The sequence below is a fragment of the Phalangium opilio genome, unplaced genomic scaffold, assembly GCF_054372755.1.
Source record: "Phalangium opilio isolate 3A_F unplaced genomic scaffold, DU_Popi_V2 ptg000002l_1, whole genome shotgun sequence".
Classification (NCBI taxonomy): Eukaryota; Metazoa; Arthropoda; class Arachnida; order Opiliones; family Phalangiidae; genus Phalangium; species Phalangium opilio.
Genome location: NW_028324144.1, coordinates 1,761,016 through 1,784,651, shown reverse-complemented (window position 1 = coordinate 1,784,651; position 23,636 = coordinate 1,761,016). Strand labels below are relative to the sequence as shown.

At 37.0% G+C, this 23,636-nt stretch overlaps 1 long non-coding RNA gene across 2 annotated transcripts; it reads right to left on the bottom strand.

The window, feature by feature from the left end:
• Positions 1-19: 19 nt before the first annotated feature.
• On the bottom strand, positions 20-23,597 carry LOC149718204 (uncharacterized). Of its 2 annotated transcripts, none has more exons than XR_016365432.1 (4): positions 23,292-23,597; positions 3,050-3,144; positions 1,914-2,137; positions 20-1,222 (listed from the first exon to the last, which is right to left on the bottom strand). It is a non-coding gene; the product is annotated as an uncharacterized LOC149718204 (long non-coding RNA). The 2 variants fall into 2 exon arrangements; XR_016365434.1 differs by lacking the exon at positions 23,292-23,597 and adding an exon at positions 19,975-20,434.
• Between the last annotated feature and the right edge of the window lie 39 nt (positions 23,598-23,636).

Sequence of the window (23,636 nt, the reverse complement as noted above, 5' to 3'; positions counted from 1 at the left end):
TAAATAAATTTTGAAACAGTTGGCGGTCAAAATATTTATTCATTTTATGACCTAAACGTGTAAAACGAAAAAATGGGTGGAAAATAGATTTAAATATTTACAATGATGAAAAATGGTTTCGAAAAGACTATCATCGGATCGGGGGAAAACAGTCTATTATAATAATAATAATAAAGTTGATAATTGGACGTTTAAGTAGGGGATTGATATATAATTAACGAAAAATAGCTACACCAGTTGTCATGTCACCAGTCCGTTAATGTTAATGTAACTTCCATACAAGTTTCTAGTTCTACAATAGCGGAGTTAACGAACTATAAATAATTTAATTAATGTAATGGAAATAATTTCACAGGGTTTTCTCAAGGAAAAATATTGAAATATTTAAAACAGATAAAAACATGTCAGATAATCAAGAACTTTTTCCAATTAGAGAGTTTAAGCTAACACTATAAATCGTACGTCAAACGCAAATGTCATTTCCGTTAAAAACTGTTCTCTTCATTCAAACACGTTACCGGGTCTGCAATACCGTTTTTGGTCGCTGCTAAAACTCGTTTTACATCTCGAACTTTGACCTTCACCATTTGGGAAAACTTGCCCAACAACATCTAGAGAGATATTCGCGTTCCACCTACAATTTTTGTTTTAATATTGCTTAAACTCTCCACATTCTTTCAAATTTTCAACCATTCTATTTTTCTAAAATTGTTCATTTTCTAGAAACTACAATACAGTTTTTATAAATACTAAAAATAGTTCCGTAGTTTGAAAATGAGCCCCACACATTATTGTTTTATTGTTGTCGTCACAAACATTTGTTGCGTGTATCGTTTTGTTTTGTTTATTTTTGTAATTTGTTGTTTTCTTCCTTTGTTATTGGTTTACGTTTTTTTCTGGCACAGTTCCACTACACTAAAACGCGAGGGTTTATTTATTTATTTTTTATTATTCAAGTTTTTCTTTGCCGTTCAAAGTTCTAAAGAAGTTAAATATTTCTTGACTAGAAAATCGTTAATTACTTTGGGGGATTTACAAATATTAATATCTCGATTGGTTGGTGGGTTATACTTCAGGGGGACGGACATATGTCTTTGTTTGAGGACACCGGATTAGTTTTTATACACTTTTTCTCTCCCCATACCACACTATGATTGATTTGTTGAATTACTTGTAGAGGGTTGGGAAGAATTGGTATTGCCACCTTGAGGTTCTGAAGGATCTGGCAATTAAAATTATAATTGTGTTTTAAAACAGGACGTTCTAAAACATTTTGATGTTAGGACCAAACAAAGTACAATGGACGATTTGAGTCTAAAATGTTCTATGAACCCCTGCCCTAAGGGACATCGTTATACCAAGAAGTGCATCATTTATTAGGGAGAAGGTATAAATCGCCACATTTATTATCTAGCTTTATCTCCAGTGCAAACGTACGTAGGTCCGGAGTTAATCCCCGCCGCCTCTAAATTACAACCAGCATGCATCTCACTGGTTCTTGAAAACTCATGTCAGCGCCTACGCGAATGACGAAAATTACAGTCATATTTTCCGACTGAGGAGAGGCAGCGAAATATCCCGGCCTCCTTTTACGTCCCCCCTTGTAATTTGAAAGGGGGACTGGGACTATGGCGCGCGAATACTTACCTAGGCATCTTATACCTTCTCCCTAATAAACTAGATATCACTTTTTGGTTGCAGTATTTTACGAATGACCCCCTTAAATTTAAGCAAGAAACAAGGGCAATGTTAAGTAAGGGGTCATCCTTCAAACACTCCAATGATAACTTGTTTCGGGTGGCCCTTAGGTCAAAATCGATCATAGAACAATTTCAACTCAAATCGACCATAGAACCTACTGTACTTCGTGGGTCGTAACACCCTGTATAAGAATCATTATTTGTTTATCTTACCATTACAAGATAGTTTTTCTAACGAGCATGGTAAATCAGCGGTACTGACAGCCTCTTTGGCTTCCTTTGATAAGATATCTGGTATGGCATTCCTTCTACCAGTCCTTCCGGTTTGCAAGAAGGCGTCGAGACCAGCGGGTCCAGTCCCATTTCCTACAACCCCACCGCCAGTATCCATCGGAGCTTCGACCTCCATAAAGATACACTAATGGAATAGTTGTGTCCTACCAAAGTTAAAAAAAACCGTTGCGTCGTTATTAAAGTATACTGACCCCAAAAATAAATAAATAAATAAATCAAGATGTGATGAAGTGAAACACTGACAGATTAGAGGAAGATGATGGCATCTTGTTTGATATTGTCATATGTGCTTAAATACTTTAACAGGGTTGCCAGCGTAAAAGGAGGTCAGGGGTAAATCAGAGAAGGTGATTTTAGAGTAGAAAATTTATTGGGTTTAGGAAAATTTCAATGTTGAAGGTTACACCTACGTTACATTTTAGGACCAGAGATAGATTTAATTTTAGAAGTAGGAATGGAGAACAGAGTAATATCTGGGCGCGCGTCAAAGTCCCGGACCCCCTTCCACGGGACGGGGGGGGAATGAAAGAAGAGGAGGGTCATACCGACAGAGGTAAATAGGAATTACGTATTTTTCGCCGTCCCCGTCAGCAACGTCGTCAAAACGTATAGTTTTAAGTGAGCTAGCCAATAAGATAGTTTAAACTTTTCGTTTCGTGTTGGAGGAGGGGCTCTATACTGGGCGGTCTATGAGTCGGAATAACTGAAGTAAATACTAACCGTTCTCCATTCCTACTTCTAAAGTTAAATCTATCCCTGATAGGACGAGACCTATATGTTTTAAAATATAATTTTGACTTTCATAACAACTTTCGCTCAAAAATAGTCAGGGAAAACCTGGAATCTGAAATTATGTAGCAACCCTGATATATCTACAATTTATGTACGTCTTACAACACATTTCTTGTTATATATCTATCAGTGTCTTTAATACCGAAAAGCTAGTCACTCTTAAAATTCCCTGTAATTGGCAAAGCGTAAAAATTCAGCGTAACATAACATAACAGAGAGTGAGTGAGTAGCCCCTCAGTTTTAACCTTCTACCTGATACTTACAACGTGAACGTTTGAAACCTGAACGTTGTTTCCATATTGAACATTTGTTTTAACATGATTGATAATGGACTAGTTTCACCGGTGTATTTCGAAACCTACAAAAAAAAAGACAGAAAACAAAAGACGATTTAGTGATTTTAAAAACTTATCCCAAGGACGCAGACATCCTCTAGAACAATAACATAAGCTTCTTAGAGAACTAAAGATGCGTAAGAGAAAGAAATATGTCAGGAGAAAAACATTAGGGTGCTTAAAGAACTGCTTTGCTTCATTTTATTTATTTATTTTATTTTTTGTTAAATGGTGGTTGGGTAACAATAAGCGGATGCTCCCAAAGGCTTAATTACCAAAACAATGAATGAATGAGCTGGTCTTAGAACAACAAGATAATTTTAGCCACAGACTAAAAGGGTTTTAAGATGTTTTCATCTTACTGGAATTGATTTCAAATTTGTAAGACCGACCCTTTTAATCTAATTAACGATGAATTTCCAATTTACTTAATTAAGTCTACGTTAATTATCTATTGAGATAAATACTGGCGTGTAAACGTTGGTCTAAGTCGATCAGGACTTAAAGGGATTGTGAAGGAGGCATGGCCGGATGGGTAAAAATAATTTGAAATACGCCACAGACACCACGTGACGCCAATGAACAAAGACTCCACATGAAGTGGGACTGGACATCTATTCCTTGTTTTTCGCGAGATTGCACTAAGAGATGTAACTAAGAGGGAAAGATACGGGGGTTAAAACTCCGCCTTCCATACCGCTTTTTAGCGCATGCGCTGTAGACTTGGGCATCAGGAGAGTGCGCAGAAACAGCGAGGGACCAACCCCATTGTATTTCCCTTTTGCCTACACCTTTTTTACATCGAAATATTCTATTCCCCAAGGTTTCTTTGAACCACGCCTTTCCTCGGTCACGTGTCTCTGACGTATTTAAAACAATTTTTACCCACCCGCCTATGCCTTAATTCTTTCACAATCCCTTTAAGCTATTCAGCTTAGTATAATAATAAGCTTTTAAGAAGAAACTGACCATGTGATCGACTTGTATTTCAATTAACGTAGCTTCAAATTTAAACCAACTGGTCCCCTTTTTTGAAAAATTACCCATCAAGGGGAAAAATACGATGCTACTCATCCGTTAACTAATTAGATTAATAGATTAAGGAAATTAATCGAGACAAGAAAGCCCTCCGATTAAATTTTGCAAATTAGGTCGCCTCCGGCCAGCCGTTTATCGCATTATGGACGGGCAATCATCAATCTTTTCTTTTTTATCAGCTTTATGCGAAAAATGCCTGAAACTGATTGTATCCTATAGGGGATGAGAAAACTGGGATAGTTGATTTCTTTGTCCACGTACAAAAATATATAATAAGGGTATGCATTCAGCAAGGAAATTAATTAACGATTAATGTTAATTTCTCTAGTATATCAATGAAATGGTCATTCGAAATTAAATTTAATTTCAGTGAACTCACTCTGTTTAAAGCCAGGCACTTGGGCTTACATAAATTTTGGTGACCTGTACTGTTTTCTGGTCATAATTTCGAAATTAATTAGTTATTTTTAAAGTTATCAATGTTTAAAGGTAGGCAGGCGCCTGTGTGGGGGGAAGTAAATCCAAGCTCACTGCATAATTTATGCTAATTTGGTCGCAAAAACTAATTTCTTAGCATTACAGCATCCCAAGTCGTAACCAAATGTTATAGTGCCTAGATATTTGAAATTATTTAATTTTTAATAATGGTAATTGCCGATTAAAATGTCATGTAATTTATAGGTAAAGGGTTAGTAGGCTTAGCGATAAAAATATCGACTACCATAAAGGTTTTATGCTCAAATTTAGCAAGTTTTATTTATTTATATAAGTTTGAAAAATTCGTGCCAAAGCTCGCGTTATGACCATAGCGACATCTGTCTGCGCTATTCACGCGGGAAAACGCAAATCCTATGCGACGCAATCTTATTAAGATTAGCTTCAGCAAAGGGTTCCATCCTTTAAAGTCTTTTATACCAACCATTCAGTTCCCATGGGCATCCAAGCTTGAACCTAGTCCCTGATTTTACTATCAATGGAAAAAAAATACCGTCTTCTAAATTTGGCTTGTTAAAATTCAAAGGAAGTGTGTGTTGGGAATAGAGAAAGTGTCTGAAAGAGGTGTGTCCATAGACCCGCACCACCATCTTTGAATGATTTATAGCCGAGAGTATCTTTTTTATACATATATATATATATATAAATGGGGATGGATACTCTAAAAAAGTATCTAAAGGATTCATTGGAATTCCGTATTAGAAAGTGGACTGTCCGACACGCTTCGGATAAACAGACACTATGGACAGAACACTCTTCTTTGGGGGGGAAACTGTTGTTAGCGCTCGTTTCGTTTTGAAAGAGCCCATTCCCCCTTGGCCCTCCCAGAGAGAGCATGCATGCGGTTGCCATGGTTACACCCTAGATTTTCCATTCCCTTAGGCCTAACCTTTATAAAGCTAAACCTCCCGTCCTCCCATCCCATCTCGCCTCATTTTTCCTCATGTATATATACAAGAATGCAACTTTAGAAACGACCCTTCTTTAACCTGGATAACCATTGGGAAATGCTTTTTTTCAGGTTGCATTTCGCTATAGGCGCGCCATGCTTTAGGGAAACAATTTCCATTCCGTTTCGGTTTCTCATCGTGTGTCTATGACGTATGTCGTACATCATAGAGATTAGAAATATAGTCATACGATTGCGTTAGGTTTAGATTAACAGGATTGATTCAAGAATCAAATATGGTTTGTTTATTTTTGATATCCATGATGTCTTTTACTTTCCCGCCAAGCTCGTCGCGACGACTAAAACGGAATCAGCTGCGAATGACAAATTCGCAGTTTCTCTCTTTTACTTCTTTTTATTTTATTAATGGGCTATTTCTGTAATGTCATAAGTAACGAAATAACTATAAGTTAAGGTTTCTTCTCAGGATAGCTTGGGTTTTGCAATCGTGGAAATGGGAAGAAATACTGTATGTAAGAAAAGTTTAGGCAACTCTAAATATCTATCCATTTTATTTCAATTATTATATGCATTCCTGGCTCTACTGATTTACTTCTATTCTAAGCTAGTTTTGACAGGCAACAAAATCATTTAACTATAATTAACGTTTTATATCATACTTCACACATACTTTCACATACTTATGTTAATACCTTGACCTTTGACCTAATATTGCATGCAACCTATTTTGCGTTGAACTATTAATAAACCTTTTTCATTTAAATCGAGTGACAACGAATAAACGTTGATACTAGCACTTTATTTACTACCCAACTCTTTCTCATCTTTACCCAATACGTCATAAGTCAGGCAACGCAACTGGGATCTAATTACCACGGTATCTTCTAGACCATTTGGTGTTGTTTTTACAGAGGACGTCTCAGAATTGTATCACATTCACACCCTATCCCCCGTAAACAATCTATATCGAGTGACAATGTCACCAGTGACTAAAAGAAGGGACGTAGCAACCCCGTGACGCTAAGTGAGTGCTGTGACGCCTTTGGTGCCGCAGTTAGATAAATCAACTTGGGTCCTCCTGCAGGTAGACATCTATTTCCTATGAGAGTTTCTTTCCACGGTTCTATCGATTTTTCCCCGACACTTTCACACCCAACAAATGTTGATAAACCCAAAGATATCAAAGGTATCTTGTAATGCAGTTGACCTTTCATTTTATCCCATGATTCTTTGGGAGTACCTAGCTAGAGTTTCAGTAGAAATCGAGCCATTGTTTTCATTTGATCAACAAACTTGTTGATAATATTAATGTCAACATATGTTTGATCATAGAACAAATTGCAAATGGTGTATTTACAATTTTCGAAGCCTTGGTCTAATATATATTACTTCATATGTTTCATAAATTTGTCACTGGTAACTTAGAAACTGGAGCTTGTCATTAAGCGAGTGAGGTAGGTCATAGATTCAGGGTAAAGCGAGGGAGACCTGGTGAGGCGCTGCTGTCAAATTTGGGCTTAGTAATGCAGACTAAATAGGACCTAGATGGAAGTCCTACTGCAAAATTAACTAGCACCGAGTGTAGGACTTCAATTCTCGCTTCCGTCGTTCTCCCTCGAACTTGCTCGAGCTGTAAATCTCTCAGTAGCATTAGGTAGACTTTTGTAACTTTAGGCTTATTTACTACTACTTCCATCCCCATCCAATATTTTTTTAAGGGTTCTTTGGGTATTTTCTATCTAGAAGAGTGTATGAAGAGACCCTTTACAATTTATTTCAGCCAAGCACTACAGTACAGCCGTTCTCTTCAAAGAGAAACGTGAATCTTCGCCTCTCTTACATAGCGAATAGCGTGTGTATTTTTTTTATTTTCTGTACATTTTTTGTTATATTCTCTATTTTATATTTGCCATATTGCCTTTTACTCCATTCCAGGTTTCCTATATCATTTCCTTTAGAGACGATTTATATGATACAATATGGTGAAGATCAAAGAAACGTTTATTTTTTATCCGAATTCATACAACAAGGCTTAAGGGAGGTAAAATTTATCATATATAATGATTAGTCTAGATAGGTTGAGTAAAAGGGTTTTCACGTACACTATGATTTCTATTAGCTGTGTTTATTCCTGCCCATAACTTAAACTATTTATTCCATCGTCAGTACATTGATTTCAAAACGAAATAACTTAGTTGATCTGTACCACTCTGTGTACTTAGAAGTCCTATTTCAACCATCTATAGGTTAGGTTCCATGAGAGACCATATATATTAACAGAAACCTAACTAGGTATATATTTATATATACCTTTTGAAATAGTGAATTGACAGGTTTTGAAAAGAGTTCATTGACAAAATGATCTAGTCAATTTGGTTCTTCGCTATCCGAGGGCTCTATATCAAATAAATATTAATTTGTTGGCGAAAAAGAAGTTCCCAAATTCGTAATCTTACTTTCACGTCGGTGAAGTCGCTTTGCTCGCTAAATTAAACACGTGTCAACGACTTCGTCTTAAAAGATTCGCGGTTTTAGTTTAAAAACTAGTTTTCAGTTTCGTCTTGCAGTGTCGAGATGGCGCCACCTCTTTAGCGCCTTTTCTTTGCCATAGCTCACTCGATGATGCCTTACTGACGCGTGATTGAGTGAGGTACGCATTAGCAGACGACAAATGAAGAAGTTTAGGATTTTTGTACGTTCTTTGTTATTTTGAGGTCGGCTGAAGTGCATGAGTTTACGCCGGTTACAGTTACGAAACGGAGTAGGAAATTTCTCTAGCCCCTTTCAGCAATTGCCAATTCATTTCGCGGGAGTTTAAATCTTTGATATTAACGTTTCGAAACTTTCTGTTTACTCCAGTGAGCTTTTATATCAGTACCTAGATTATTCCTGAAGTTTTCAAATATATATATCTAAAACCAATCAATAAGTACTCGTTTTGAAACAGAAAGCGCGGGGGTACCATTTTGAGAGACATCCTTTTACTAATTTGGTTCTGGTATGTAATCTAATCCTCTGTTGACATTTTCTGATGGTGCATTAGGTACTTGCTTACACGGGACCATAAAGCGCGCTATAGTAAGGGGCATTTCTAATAAACCAAGGCCCAGGAACCTACCAAGATCAATAAAGTTTATGCAAATTATCAATCTAGGCGACGATAAACCTAGGCCTAGTAGTTTCCTGGGATTTTTAAGAAACAATCTCGGGCAACGACCCTATTTATTACCAAGACAGTTCTCAAAATTGTTTGTTTTTAACTCGAATTTTAAACAACTAATTTAAATTCGAGGGGTCAGTCACTCAGCGTCATGTTACCTCTTTAATTGTGACCAGGGATACATTTAATTTTAGAAGTAGGAATGGAGAACGGTTAGTATTTACTTCAGTCAGACTCATAGTTTAGTATAGAGCCCCTCCCTCCAACACGTAACGAAAATTTTAAATTATCTTATTGGCTGACTTAAACTATACGTTTTGATTTCGTTGCTGACGGGGACGGCGAAAAATACGTAATTCCTTTTTACCTCTGTCGTTATGACCCGCCTCTTTTTTTCATACCCTCTCCGTCCCGGGGAAGGGGGTCCGGGACTTTGACGCGCGCCCACATTACTCTGTTCTCCATTCCTACTTCTAAAATTAAATCTATCCCTGAGAGTAATAAAGAGATACGTTATTACATGGAATTTTAGGGTGAATAACCCCTCGGTTAATACCCAATATCTCTTCTCTCTTTCTCTGTGGATGTTTATTTAATCGAGTCTCTTTCAAAATCAAAATAAATAAATAGATAGATCGTCACGCATGAGTTCATCGAGAATTTAAATTGGTTTTCGTAACGGACTAAAGAGAAAATTTGCTTTGTTACGGTTTTAGTTTCGACTAGGTTAACTTAATTGCTTGTATATTGTTTAATTAGTAGCAAAGGCACTTTTCGTTGCCAGCCGGGACATTTTTATTAGTTTTAGGGGCGCCATTTTTATATATGGCGGAGGGCAAATCGAAGCCAAAAGCTTACCATAAAGCCCGTCTATAGGATATTGTGAACCAGTGTACTAAATATTAGTGACATCTGTTGATATAGACGGACATTATTCCATAAAGGTTTATTTACTATTTGGGCCGCCATTTTTAAAGATGGCGGCAAATATAAGCCCAAAAGCCATTTAAGGCCCGTTTATAGGGTAGAGTGAACCAGGGTACTAAATATTAGTGAAATCCGTTGAAAAGCGAAATCAACATTATCCCATAAAGATTTTTAACACTTCTATCCGCCATTTTTCAAGATGGCGTCGGATTTAAAAAATCTTTCTTAGTACGTGCCTACTACTTAAAGAGTAACGTCCCTGCGAAGTTTCAGATTTCTAGCTCAAGCGGTGTGGGTTGTAATCCCAATTGTTAAAATTAACTATATTCCTTTCCTTTTAATTAAAATGATCTTTTTAATTCCGCATTACATCAAAGAATTCCCTAGTTTAGGAGTGGATGGTTGAGTAGGTAAGCCTTTTGTTCAACTTGAAAAGAGAAACGGTCGTGTAATGGTCGTTAACTCTTGAGAGATAACTGCCTGGTACTTTTTGTCAGACAATTTGAACCAGACTTTCACCGGAAATAACTAAAGAACGTGTCGGGCCGACCATCCGGAATCCATTTTTTTTTTTTTTTAGTTTTTGTTTAATCTCGTTGAAGGGAAAGTGAAACCGGAAGTTAGGCCTTGGATGGTCACTACAGTACAAAGTTAATTAATTTACCGACCACAAGCGCAGCGCATTTTTATAAGAGCAGTTAATTCCCAAGTTTGTCGCATTGTCACTGGTAACTTAGAAACTGGAGCTTGTCATGAAGTGAATGAGGTAGGTCATAGATTCAGGGTAAAGCGAAGGAGGCCTGGTGAGGCGCTCTCAAAGGCTTAGTAATGCAAACTAAATAGGACCTAGATGGAAGTCCTGCAAAATTAACTAACCGAGTGTAGTACTTCAATTCTCGCTTGTCTTTCTCGAGCTGTAAGTCTCTCAGTAGCATTACTTAGTATAGGTAGATTCATACTTATTTGGAACATATCTTATAAACTTATGCTACTTCAAATCGTCAATTTCTCCGTTAACGCTTTCACTCTCTCTTTAAAAGTATGAACTCTTTAACCTCTTTAGGGTTAGGGTAAAAAGTGTTGGTACCTTATCTGCCACAGAAACAGACAGAAAGTGAAGTTAAACTCATGTTATACGTGCTCTAGTAAATTGCGTACATGTAGACAAACAGTTGTGGTACTATATGCTATCATCCCATAAATAAATCCAAAGGCAAGCAACTGCAATGCCATTACGTAGGTACCAAGTGATTTGACGCAGATTTTGATTAATTTTGATGAAATCTTTACCTGACCTCAATCAGGATGAATGTATCTGTTTCTAAAATATAGTTTAGGACATTTAGAGTAGATCGATAATCGAGGATCAGGGCTTGAGTATGACGTCATCACTGATATAATCGATTTTTTATAACGTTTTTTAGGCGACCATCATCTAATCAATTACTGTCGCCTCGCGATTCAATGAAACCAAAGGGGGCTTATTGACCTTAACCAAGGCCTAACAATAAGTGTTATTTGCACGGCATAATTTGACATTGCGATAAGTATTGTAAACCTTATGACACCACTTAGACCTTTGACATAAAAGGAATGTCATACAGGGTTGTCATAAAGACTTCTCCTTGACCTATCTGGCCTATTTTTAAACTCCCCCAACTTCCCCGTGACCTAATGGGCCTATTTTTAAATTCCCAGACTTCTCCTTGACCTATCTGGCCTATTTTTAAACTCCCCCAACTTCCCCGTGACCTATTTCACCTATTTTTAAATTCCCCAATTTCCCCGTGACCTTTTTGACCTATTTTTAAATTCCCCAACTTCCCCGTGACCTTTTTGACCTATTTTTAAATTCCCCAATTTCCCCGTGACCTTTTTGACCTATTTTTAAATTCCCCAACTTCCCCGTGACCTATTTCACCTATTTTTAAATTCCCCAACTTCCCCGTGACCTTTTTGACCTATTTTTAAACTCCCCCAACTTCCCCGTGACCTATCTGGCCTATTTTTAAACTCCCCCAACTTCCCCGTGACCCATCTGGCCTATTTTTAAACTCCCCCAACTTCCCCGTGACCCATTTGACCTACTTTTTAAAATTCTTCCAAATTATTTTTCACGACCTGTCGGACCTGTTATTATAACCCTATAATAGGCACTGAATACACCCAATTTTGGGTACAGTTATAATTAGGCCTAACTAAGACCGAAGACGAGGCGCACCTCCCAAAGAAACAATAGATATTCTTCCGCGTCTAAAAATAGGTCCATTATAATCCATTTTGAATATAAAACCAAATTCTCTTTTAGTTTAGTCTCGTACCCTTTTGGAAGCATGCGCCAAAAGGGTACCAAGCCTTTTTAATGGAGTGTCCTCTTCAAGGTTGCACGGTATACCAACCAAATACCACCAAAAATAACATGGTAACAATAAGTCAGACACTTTCAATTAAAGTAATACTAAATTACTTAAGAAATTTAAGGGTTTGTTCCAGGGTTGGCACTGAACCAACCATACCGGTTTTAACCAGGTGGTTTTAACCGGTTATAACCGTTTGAAAAAATCCGGCTTTTTTGGCTTTTTTTTTAAAAAAAATATTTTATTCAAAAAAAGCACTTATTCATGGACTGTGATTGCGATGAATCAATGTCAAGATTATCAAGTGTGACCCCTATCATTAGGCGAGTCTAAAATGTTGCTTGGAATTTGTTTCGGTACAATATATTTCTTGGGACATTTCAACAAATGTGCTTTAATACGTTCTGGTCTTGCACTAAGGGACCGTCCATAAACTACGTCACGCAAAAAATTGCATTTTCTGACCCCCCATCCTCCTGATCTTACTTGGTCACGTTTTACTTCACATGAACAGTATTTACATTTAACCTTAGTTGATGTCGATGAGGATGATCCAATCCTTAAAACTTCACTCCAAATAGGATCTTCTTTCCTTCCGCTTGAACTAGTTTTTGGCATCTTTATTTCATTATTTTAATGAATTTAATCTGATATTCCTATGTAAACTTGTGAAGTAATAGTCTAACGCTAAATAGAAACTTCAAAAATAATCTCAGAAGTTTGTAGCAGACAATTTCTCACTTCGAAAAAGTGCATCACATAAGAAAAATCGGTTGTTTTTATTTTACCCGGTTATAACCAATAAAAGCCGGTTTTAACCAATAAAAACCACTGGCCTGGCTTTTTTCAAAAAAATCCGGCTTTTTTCCAACCCTGGTTTGTTCCCATGATAGCTGTGCCGGTTTTGCTTTTTTGTTAACAGGAAATCGTTTTAAATGGTAAGACGCCAGTGACATTTAGTGTCATACTTGTTATTGTAACGTACCTTATGCTACCACTAACCCGGCCCCTTGAGTTTTAATGGTCTGATAAAACTCTTCCTCTCCGGAGGCTCTCACTGGGTTAAGCCTCGGCTGGAAATTGTGGTACTGGCACACCCACCAACTTCATTAGCGAAACGATAAGAGAAGAGCGTCCAAATCTCCCAACCAGGCTTCCCAAGAGGATTTAGGATTGATTCTTTCGTTCCCTGCACCTAACCGAACCATCCCCTTGAAACACTAAGCTGCATAAAGCCAGTCACAAGGGGCAAAATCGAGGGGCTGAACACTTCGAATCTGACTGTACACAAAAAGACATAATCTGGGATTAGGCACGTTACAAACTTATTACATGGATTACACAATTTTTACCCATATTACCCCGAAGTTACTTCATGAATACCCATATTACACCGAGATTACTTCGTTATTACCCATATTGCACCGAAATTACTTCATTATTACCCATATTACACCGAAATTACTTCATGATCACCCGTATTACACGAAAATTGTCTCATGATCACCCGTATTACACGGAAATTGCTTCATGATTACCCGTATTACACGGACATTTCTTCATGATTACCCGTTTTACACGGAAATTTCTTCATGATTACCCGTATTACACGGACATTTCTTCATGATTACCCGTATTACACGGAAATTTCTTCATGATTACCCGTATTACACGGACATTTCTTCATGATTACCCGTTTTACACGCAAATTTCTTCATGATTACCCGTTTTACACGGAAATTTCTTCATGATTACCCGTTTTACACGGAAATTTCTTCATGATTACCCGTTTTACACGGAAATTTCTTCATGATTACCCGTATTACACGGAAATTTCTTCATGATTACCCGTATTACACGGAAATTTCTTCATGATTACCCGTATTACATCGAAATTTCTTCATGATTACCTGTATTACATCGAAATATTTTCATTATTACTCCTATTACAACGAAAACACTTTATGATTACCCGTATTAAACCGAAATTACTCTATAAAATCGTATACTACACCGAAATTTCGCAGTTTACTAAGCCAACGCCACGATTACGTAACTACGAACATCAATATCACAAGGTGATCATCCCCTCGGTGCGAATGTATTTATATCCTATCACAGGCTACTTTCTTTCCTCTTGCCGGGACCCCATTGAAGATTAAGGCAACTATAGCAATGGGATTCAGGTGAAAATCTGCCTGAAGGGCCTTTTTTTTTATTCTTTTTCATTATATTTATGGATTGAGACCGAAGACTCGCTGGACCCTAGTTTGGGGTCAGGGACTAAGGTACTACTTTAATGGGGGTGTAGAGGTACTAAGTTGTCACGCGAGGTTGCGCCAGTCACGTATAGCATCGCGTGACATCAAAATCATTTTCATATTCAGCACATTTTGCCAGAAATCTTGAATTTCATATAAATTTTATACATGAACAAAACTGAATATGTGGTCGTATCATAAGTTCAAAAGATATGTTAAATAAGTTTGTTAATCTCTGGTTACAATCTGGAGCTTGTCATGAAGTGAATGAGGTAGGTCATAGACTCGAGGTAAAGCGAGGGACGCCTGGTTTTGGCGCTTTCAAAGAGGGCTTAGTAATGCAGACTAAATAGGAGCTAGATGGAACTTGGTCCTGCATGCAAAATTAACCACCACCGAGTGTAGGACTTCAATTCTCGCTTCCGTCGTTCTCCCTCGAACTAGTTATCTCGAGCTGTAAGTCTCTTAGTAGCATTACAAAGTATAGGTAGTGTCATACTTATGGAAGGAACATATCACTTATAAACTTATGTAGCATCATTACCGCGCTGTGTTTGTGACAGCCAACTTCACGATTTTTCAAACTTTTTCATATTAATCTTTCCGTATTTCTACACCTCTTTCTATCAATGATTCTGAGATGTAAAAGGGTTAATCTTTTTAATGAAGTTCTTAACTAAAAAATCGAACAGTCTTTAATCAGATTATTAATTAAAGTCTAGCTGATGTTAGAATTCTCACGATTAGCCTTAGCTGATTACAGGCGATAAGAAGTTCTTTATCGGATAAAGTGTATGATCTAGACCCATGCAGAACTTCCAGAAGAAGTTGATTAAATTTCGAAATATATCCTTTTCAAAATTCGGGGGTAAAATAAATTTGTTGTTAAGAGGGAACACGTGGTACACTTTCTCGTGACGTCACACACTCCAATCTCTTACCTCGGTTTAGGCGACCATATTGGAAGTCGTCAGATCATACCATACAATTTAGACTATAGAGCTATTTCAGTGGGGGAAAAATTTCGTCTGCTACGAAAATTGGGCCTGCCTTTGAGTGTATGGCGGACATTTTGTGAGGGTTTTCTCTGTGGGCAAATAGCATTGGTGACGTAGCCATTACCCCCTCTGAAATAGCTCTATACCAATATTGACGTCACATCCCCGTAGCTCCTCCCCTCTCATTACCACTTTATTATATAATGAACACTTATTTGGGTTTATAATTATAATTTTATGTTATTTTACTTTCTTTTAAAGTAAAAATTAGCGTTAGTTATGGGTCTTCCTTGAATAGTTGCATTTCACAGCGGGCTGCAGTACAAGTCTGCAATGCATGGGTTTAGAATATGTTAACTTTTGGTTTTATAAATGGTATGTATAATTGTAATTTTCCCAGCTTGTCATCTGACATTTTAATTAAACTTTAGAAATATAACGGGGTATAAATATTCCCCTACATACGTTAGAATTTTTCATTAAAAATGTTTATCATAAGTTACCTAACAAAATTTAGTCTGCCACTAAGTGAAACCCATTTTCCGTCAACCCAACTTGTTAAAACTAATATTGGGGTAGAAGTAAAGCAATCAATCAATCAATCAATCAACCAATGGGGGAGGAGCTGAATAGCCAATTACCCTCAAAGTAGTAATGATACTAATGGTTAAATCAGTTCTTAATTCTCTTACCAGGAATTAAGAAGAAGAAGAATTATTGTATAGCCATTTTCTCAACGCATCATTTAGCATTACAAAAATGTTAAGTAAGTGCAGGGATAGATTTTATTTTAGAAGTAGGAATGGAGTCTAACGGTTAGTATTTACTTCAGTTATTCCGACTCATAGACCACCCAGTATAGAGCCCCTCCCTCGCTCCAACACGTAACGAAAAGTTTAAATTATCTTATTGGCTCACTTAAACTACGTTTTGATGACGTTGCTGACAGGGACGGCGAAAAATACGTAATCCTTTTTTACCTCTGTCGCTATGACCCCACCCGCCTCTTCTTTCATACCCCCCCCCCCCCGTCCAGTGGAAGGGGGGTCCGGGACTTTGACGCGCGCCCAGATATTACTCTGTTCTCCATTCCTACTTCTAAAAATTAAATCTATCTTTGATACCATGTAGAAAACCTCTAGAACTTGTTTAACTCTTAAGTTAAAATATTAATTAATTATGAACTTCGGTTAACCTATATTTGATTCTTTGTTATGAGAAAATCAAAATAAGGAGAAAACCGTAACTCAGAAATAAGCTTATATTATAGTTCCGCTGACGTTTTGTACAAAAAGAAGGCTAAAGAAAAGAAAACCGATTTTGTTAAAAAGAATTCTCGATGCGTGTAAAATTAAGTATAGGGCCGCATAGAGCAAACGATATATCGCTCTCGTTTTATCTTGAAATGTTCACCGTTCGGTACACGTCAGTACTTACAGTACTTAACTTTAAGGAATTTTATCCCCTTGGCTCCAGAATTCCGTATATATCTTATTTCTTTCATTCAATTGGAAATCGTAAGGTAACCATAAGTTCATAAGATATGTTCACCATAAGTTTGTAAATTCTGGTAACTTAGAAACTGGAGCTTGTAATTTTGAACTGAGTGAGTGAGGTAGGTCATAGATTCAGGGTAAAGCGAAGTACGCCTGGTTTTGGCGCTGCTGTCAAATTTGGGCTTAGTAATGCAGACTAAATAGGACCTAGATGGAACTTGGTCCTGCATGCAAAATTAACCGCACCGAGTGTAGGACTTCAATTGACTCGCTTCCGTCGTTCTCCCTTGAACTAGTTATCTCGAGTTGTAAGTCTCTCAGTAGCATTACGAAGTATAGCTAGTGTCATACTTATGGAAGGAACATATCACTTATAAACTTATGAATGAAAGAACGAATGAAACGAAACAGACCGGAAGTTATATATCCGATTTCTTTAACCCTCCCCCTATATAGAATTTTCAAAGGTCGATAGCAAAGGCTTACGTAATAAGCTTAATAATGATGGTAGGTCGAAATAAGCTTTTTAGTTTAAGTCTTCAGTATGGATTTTCATCTCCTTTTGTTTTTAAAAAGTGAATAAGGCAATTTAGAGACTGAATTGTTCAGAATTACACTGGAATTTGTGACTAGTTACTGAGAGCTTGAAGTGACGTAGATGAAACGTCATAGATAATCTTAAAGCGACGCCTGGTGAGGAGGCGCTGTTGTCAAAGGCTTAGTACAGACTAAATAGGACTAAAGATAGACTGCAAAATTAACCACCGAGTGTGTTGTTGTTCTCGATCTATCTCTCACTAAGTCTCTAGCATAGTGTCATACATATCTTATAAACTTATGCTATAGAGTATAGAACCTTGCGCAAAACTAGTCCTTGCCAATCCAAAATTCCAAGAAGCATATAGAATATGAAATGCATTCGAAAATTGTTGGTATTTGGCATAAATACTAAATCGAGATTGACGAAAGCCATTTCGTCGAATAATTCCCCTGAGGTTACCAACTTAGTGCAAAATCAACGGATTAAAATATCAAAACTCCCACGCACTTCCTAGTGGAATCTTAACTGAAAGATGTGCCAAGAGGCTCCAAGACATTCAGGGTGGAATGGAGAGAGATCCGTGCTAAGAAACCTCTTGGGGATTTGCAACTTGGTAATAACGCGCTTTCTAGCTTTTCGTTTGAATGCATCTTACAATCGTAACAAGATTGGATTTCCCGCCAATTTCGACATCTCTCCTTTGATTCGAGGAGAAATCCGGTAACGGAACTTGTTTTGACATCCGGCAAAAACCTTTTCAAGTCCAAATTAGTTTATAACTCATTCTAAATGCAGACTTAAGGAGCTAGGCCTAGTCTCAATTTCCTTCCAGTCATTGATAATATTGATCTATTTTGTCGGAAATTACTTCCGCTTCGAATTATAGGCCTACTCAATTTCGTTATCAAAATTCCTCGAAGCAAAGGGTTATCTTTTAAAACCCATCCAATGTTGTCTTAAGCTTAATAGATCCTTTTCAAAAGTCGGGGGGAGTTAGTTAAATTTGCTTTTGATATTACAAGAAGTATATATTACTTCTATTCGAGAGAAGTGTACCACCTCAAAGGGGGTAATTGTAACATGATTCTTCCCAACATCAGATTAGCATTTATTGTATAGCAAGGTTACTAAACCGAATCACATACGCGATAAATAGTTCCTAGCTCATCATTACTATATCTATTAGCGCTTAACTATTTGCCAAGGCGCATGCATGCGCTTGTGCGTTTTTGTCCCACGTCAAGATAATCAAGGTTTGTGTCTACTTGATTGCTGAGGATTTAGTAAATACCAAACAGTTATAGTTTATTCACCCTAGCACCGTGCCATGTGCCCATCTGAAGTTTGATGAGCGGGAGAGCAAAAACTTAATTGGTTCCCTCGCCTGGGAAGAATCAAGTTACATAACTAAAGTATTAAGAACATACAGAGTGGCATCCTTCTTCTATTATCCCCTTCTGATATTACGTATATAATTTTAATACATCAAGTTCTATTTGCTTTTTATATTATGTAATTTTAAATACTTGTATTCCATCATTATACTGGCAATCTTAGGAGTAATTCAACTTTGTAATTAAGGCATTTTTTCTTTTTTTTTCCCTTTTTGTTCTTTGTTTAATTAGGTAATTAAACACGTGGGATGGTCCCTGCCCTGGGGGAGGCGACAGTTTCCGAGCAAGTATACTATAACTTGCGCCTACGTGAAATGTTCCTGTTCTTATTGTTTACCTAACGCTTCTTTCCAGACATTTCTTTGTACCGAGGACAGTTACTTACACCTACATTGGATTGTTTCCCCAGCTTTTGTTAGATTGTAGTCTCTGAGGGCCTTGAAAGGACCAAAATTCTAATATTATATAACAGTCGGTGACACTGACGTCTTCCAAGTTGCTAAAAACTATATATCTCTTAAATATCCTAAGAAATAACTCATTATATATATGCATATACGGTTCTAGAAAATTTCTTATATAAAGATTTTTCTACGAAAATTGGCCTATTATTCATTAAGAAAGGCCATTAAGTAAGTTTAATAATATTCTATGAGAATATTTCACGTGTCTATACGTTCAGATAATCCTTAGTTCTTTTCTGGGGAAATATTACAGAGCTGCTAGAGAGCTTTACTCGAATTACGTCAAGATTACACTGAGTACCTCGGGATTATGCCAAGATTACTCGGATTATATCAAGCGTACGCCGAATATAAGTCAAGATTACACTTAGTACCTCGGGATTATGCCAAGATTACGGGTAATTCGTTGAAATTACGCCAAGATTACGGGTCATAGTTCAAATTAAGTCAAATATAAGTCAAGATTACACCCTGTATGTCAATGTTACGCCAAAATTACGGGTAATAGTTCAAATTAAGTCAAATTTGAAGATCACACCCTAAATGTCAAGGTTATGGGTCATAGTTCAAATTACGTCAAGTATACATCAAGATTACACTCTATATGTCAAGGTTACGCCAAAATTACGGGTCATAGTTCAAATTACGAAGAATATACATGAAGATTACACACTATGTCAAGGTTACGCTAATTACACCAACATAACGCTGAGTACGAAGATACTACACAATCATTTGGAGATGAGCATACACCAATTTCAGAGTGATCAGCCCCTCGGAGACAAAATTGGAGTACAATAATGCTAGCTTACCAAATTTCATTGAGCAACTTTAAATCCAATTTGAATCGAGAAACAATTGAGCACCATTAACTTAATAGCCGAGAAAAAAAAGCAGTTACCATTTAAACTCGCGTTGGAAAACGAAACTAAGCCAACGGCGGTACTACTATCTCTCACATTTATGGAAAGTATTTCCCGGTTTGTTTGTCTCTGACTGCCAGACGCCAGACGGTACACTAAATTGTACGCTGCCATGGATTCCTCTTCTTGGCTCGTTGCCTTCTGTAATCTATTCTGTGACGTCAGCAACGTGGAGGGCGAAACCTTTTCATTCCTATCTTCGCTATACGTCATAACTAACTTCCCCGTGATAGCAAAAAATGTGTTACCATACCGGATGACTGACTCTATAGTGACGCAGAAACCTTCCACGTAATTAAGCGCTTGCCACCCCATAATATCTTAAAAACTCCACAGTTTCGAGGAAAACCAGAATAGGTATTTTAAATATCTTCATGGAGTTCATAAATATTCCATGTATCACAAGTTTATAAGTGATATCACTACCAGTCTACTTCATTATGCTACTGAGAGACTTACAGCTCGAGATAACTAGTTCGAGAAGGAGAACGACGGAAGCGAGAATTAAAGTCCTTCACTTGGTGGTTAATTAATTTTGCAGGACTTCCATCTAGGTCCTATTTAGTCCGCATTACTAAGCCCAAATTTGACAGCAGCGCCTCACCAGGCGTATGTCGCTTTACCCAGAATCTATGACCTACCTCACTCACTTCATGACAAACTCCAGTTTGTAACCAGAGATTAACAAACTTATGGGGAACATATCTTATAAGCTTATGCCTGTATGGGTTAAGTAAAATCGGGAATAGATTTAATTTTAAAAGTAGGAATGGAGAACGGTTAGTATTTACTTCAGTCCGACTCATAGACCACCCAGTATAGAGCCCCTCCCTCCAACACGTAATAACGAAAAGTTTAAATTATCTTATTGGCTCACTTAAAACCTACGTTTTGATGACGTTGCTGACGGGGACGGCCGTGAAAAATACGTAATTCCTTTTTACCTCTGTCGCTATGACCCGCCTATTTCTTTCATCCCCCCACCGTCCCGGGAAGGGACTTATTACTCTGTTCTCCATTCCTACTTCTAATATTAAATCTATCCCTGGTAAAATAGAATTTCACATCGAATTTTCACTTTTACGTCTCTTTTTTTTTTTGGAAAAATCCGAGATTTGGAAGATGAAAGAGTTTCTTAACAGAAAAAAAGATGAAATAAATTGTCATCAAATGAATTTCTATTTTTAGATATTTTTTAGATTTTTAAAATCCTCGGGGGGAAAAATTATTGATTTTTTCGACTTTTCTACTTTTTCTTTTCGGCACTTCAAAAACTAATCAATTTCATGGTTTTTAACGACTTTTTTCACGATAGGGGACGTTTATAAATTTGTTTCTGGTAGTGGGTATATCAAGGTCCGTATTTGGGACTTTTACACTGTAGGGGGCCGTTATAAATTTATTTTGGGGTATATCAAGGTCAGAATTTCAAAATGATCATAGTTTTATACTAAAATATATAATAACGGTATGTACGAGCAAAGAAGATTATATTAGCATTAGTGTTATAGTATATCAAGGTCGTTCTAAATATAATTTCTGTGAACTCACTCTGTTTATTTATTTATTTATTTAAAGCTAGGTGAGAAGGGAGGGGGGGGGGGTAAATGAAATAAATGTATTCCCCTAAGCTCACTGTACCAAAAACATACCTGATCTTCTTTAGTATTACAATGTTTGTGTTAGAAAAAAATATATATGTATCATTCTTCAGTAATGGTTACCTTTAGGCTAAAATAACATTTATTTTTATAACTTGCACTATTATGTAACGAGCGGAAAAGACCCCCTGTGGAAACGCGATAGAGCTAATGCAACATTTAGGGCTCCTTTGGGTACCCATCTTTACGAACAGCCTCAGGTACAAGAAATATGATTAATAAAACACTATAGACTATTCCATAATTTCTACTGACAGAGAAACAAACGCCACAGGGGCGGGGAAGGTGACCTTCTTGGGTTATTTCCCTGGCGCCAAGAAGCACCGCTAGAGGTAACGGGAGTTGGTTGGAGCCAGAAAATAGCAACCAAAGATGGCGGCTTACCGCTCCTGTGTGTTAGTTTCGCTGCAAGTAATTTATGCAATGGTCTATTTTGGGCCTATAGTAAGCCCCTAAGCCTTGCGTTCTTAGCTACGCTTGCAGGTCAAACTTATAAAAAAAATATAATAGTTTTGGGAAATTTATTTTTGGGAGATGGTAACCTCGAGTTAATAAATTTCCAATATCCATTATGAGTCTTTTATGGTTGTAACTTTCATAGGGATCATAAATTATACCAATGTTTCCTATATCTATCAAGGCCCGTGCACCGTGATTTTTTTTTTTCTTCTCAATAGGCAATTTTAAAAATTACGTTTCACCAGAACGAAGGAGGGATCTGCTTTTTCCCCGGCTACATAATTTTTATTGAGACTTTTAAAAAGGGTTATTAAATGAAATTTTAGTTCGTAACTTTTTCCCGCTAGAGGCACCCTCCTTTTGCTTCATCATACTTTTTTTGGCGCTAATTCTCGCGAAATGACGTCACTTTACAAATTCCGCCAATCCGCCATCGCTGTTAACGCGCGCGTACTATAAAATGCGCGGGAATCTGCTGATAAACAGAGCCATCTAGGTTAAACATTAGGCAAGCTTATACAACCTAAAAATATCACCATGCACGGGCCTTGATAGATTATATATAGCTATATTTTGACCTCGTAACTCTAAAGGGTTTAACGCTCTACAAAAAGTGTTAGAAGGGTTGATTATTTTATGGATCTTATAAATACTGTCTGCTATAGGGGATGTGAAAACTGGGAGAGTTATTTCTTTGTCTATATTACAAAAATATATAATGAAGGAAAGGTAAGCGCCACAGCAATCAAATTTAACTTCAGTATATCAACGGTCATTTATAACTCACAACGCGGAGGACAAACTTTGCTAGTCCTCTTTATAAATATAAATTCCATGGTTACTTAAATCAAGTTTTAAATCATGCACACGTTTTTATTGGGGACATCAAATTAACTTTGACCCACGTAACCTAATAGGGTCATGGTTGGACCCGGCGTTTATGTTGCAAGCTTAAATTACCTTAAATTATTTATTTATAAGCGTATTCAAACAACTGTTTATCATGCAATATTATCTTTATTTATTTATTTAATTAATTAACAATCATGCATTATGTACATTTAATTTAAATATAATTAAACTCACGAAATTTCGCAAAATTATCCCCCGTCTCTTTCGGCTTTTACTCCGCCTCGTGTAGTTGGAATTGAATTTCAAAAAGAGTGCCAAACCAATAACTAGTGTTTTTTAGGGTGTGGATTTAGTATTCTATTTCCAAGGTCGATGTAGAAACGTCAAACGGATCGTTATGTACAATTCCCATTCGAAATATTACCGATTTTATCACCAAAAATGTTTTTCTAATCCACGAGGATTTAAAATATTTATGTTTATGTCAGTTGGGCTTTTAACCGCACAATCAACACACTTGCCAGAACGACGCCTACGGCTTCTCTGGCCTCTGCTGATATTTAGCGAGCTTGATTTTTG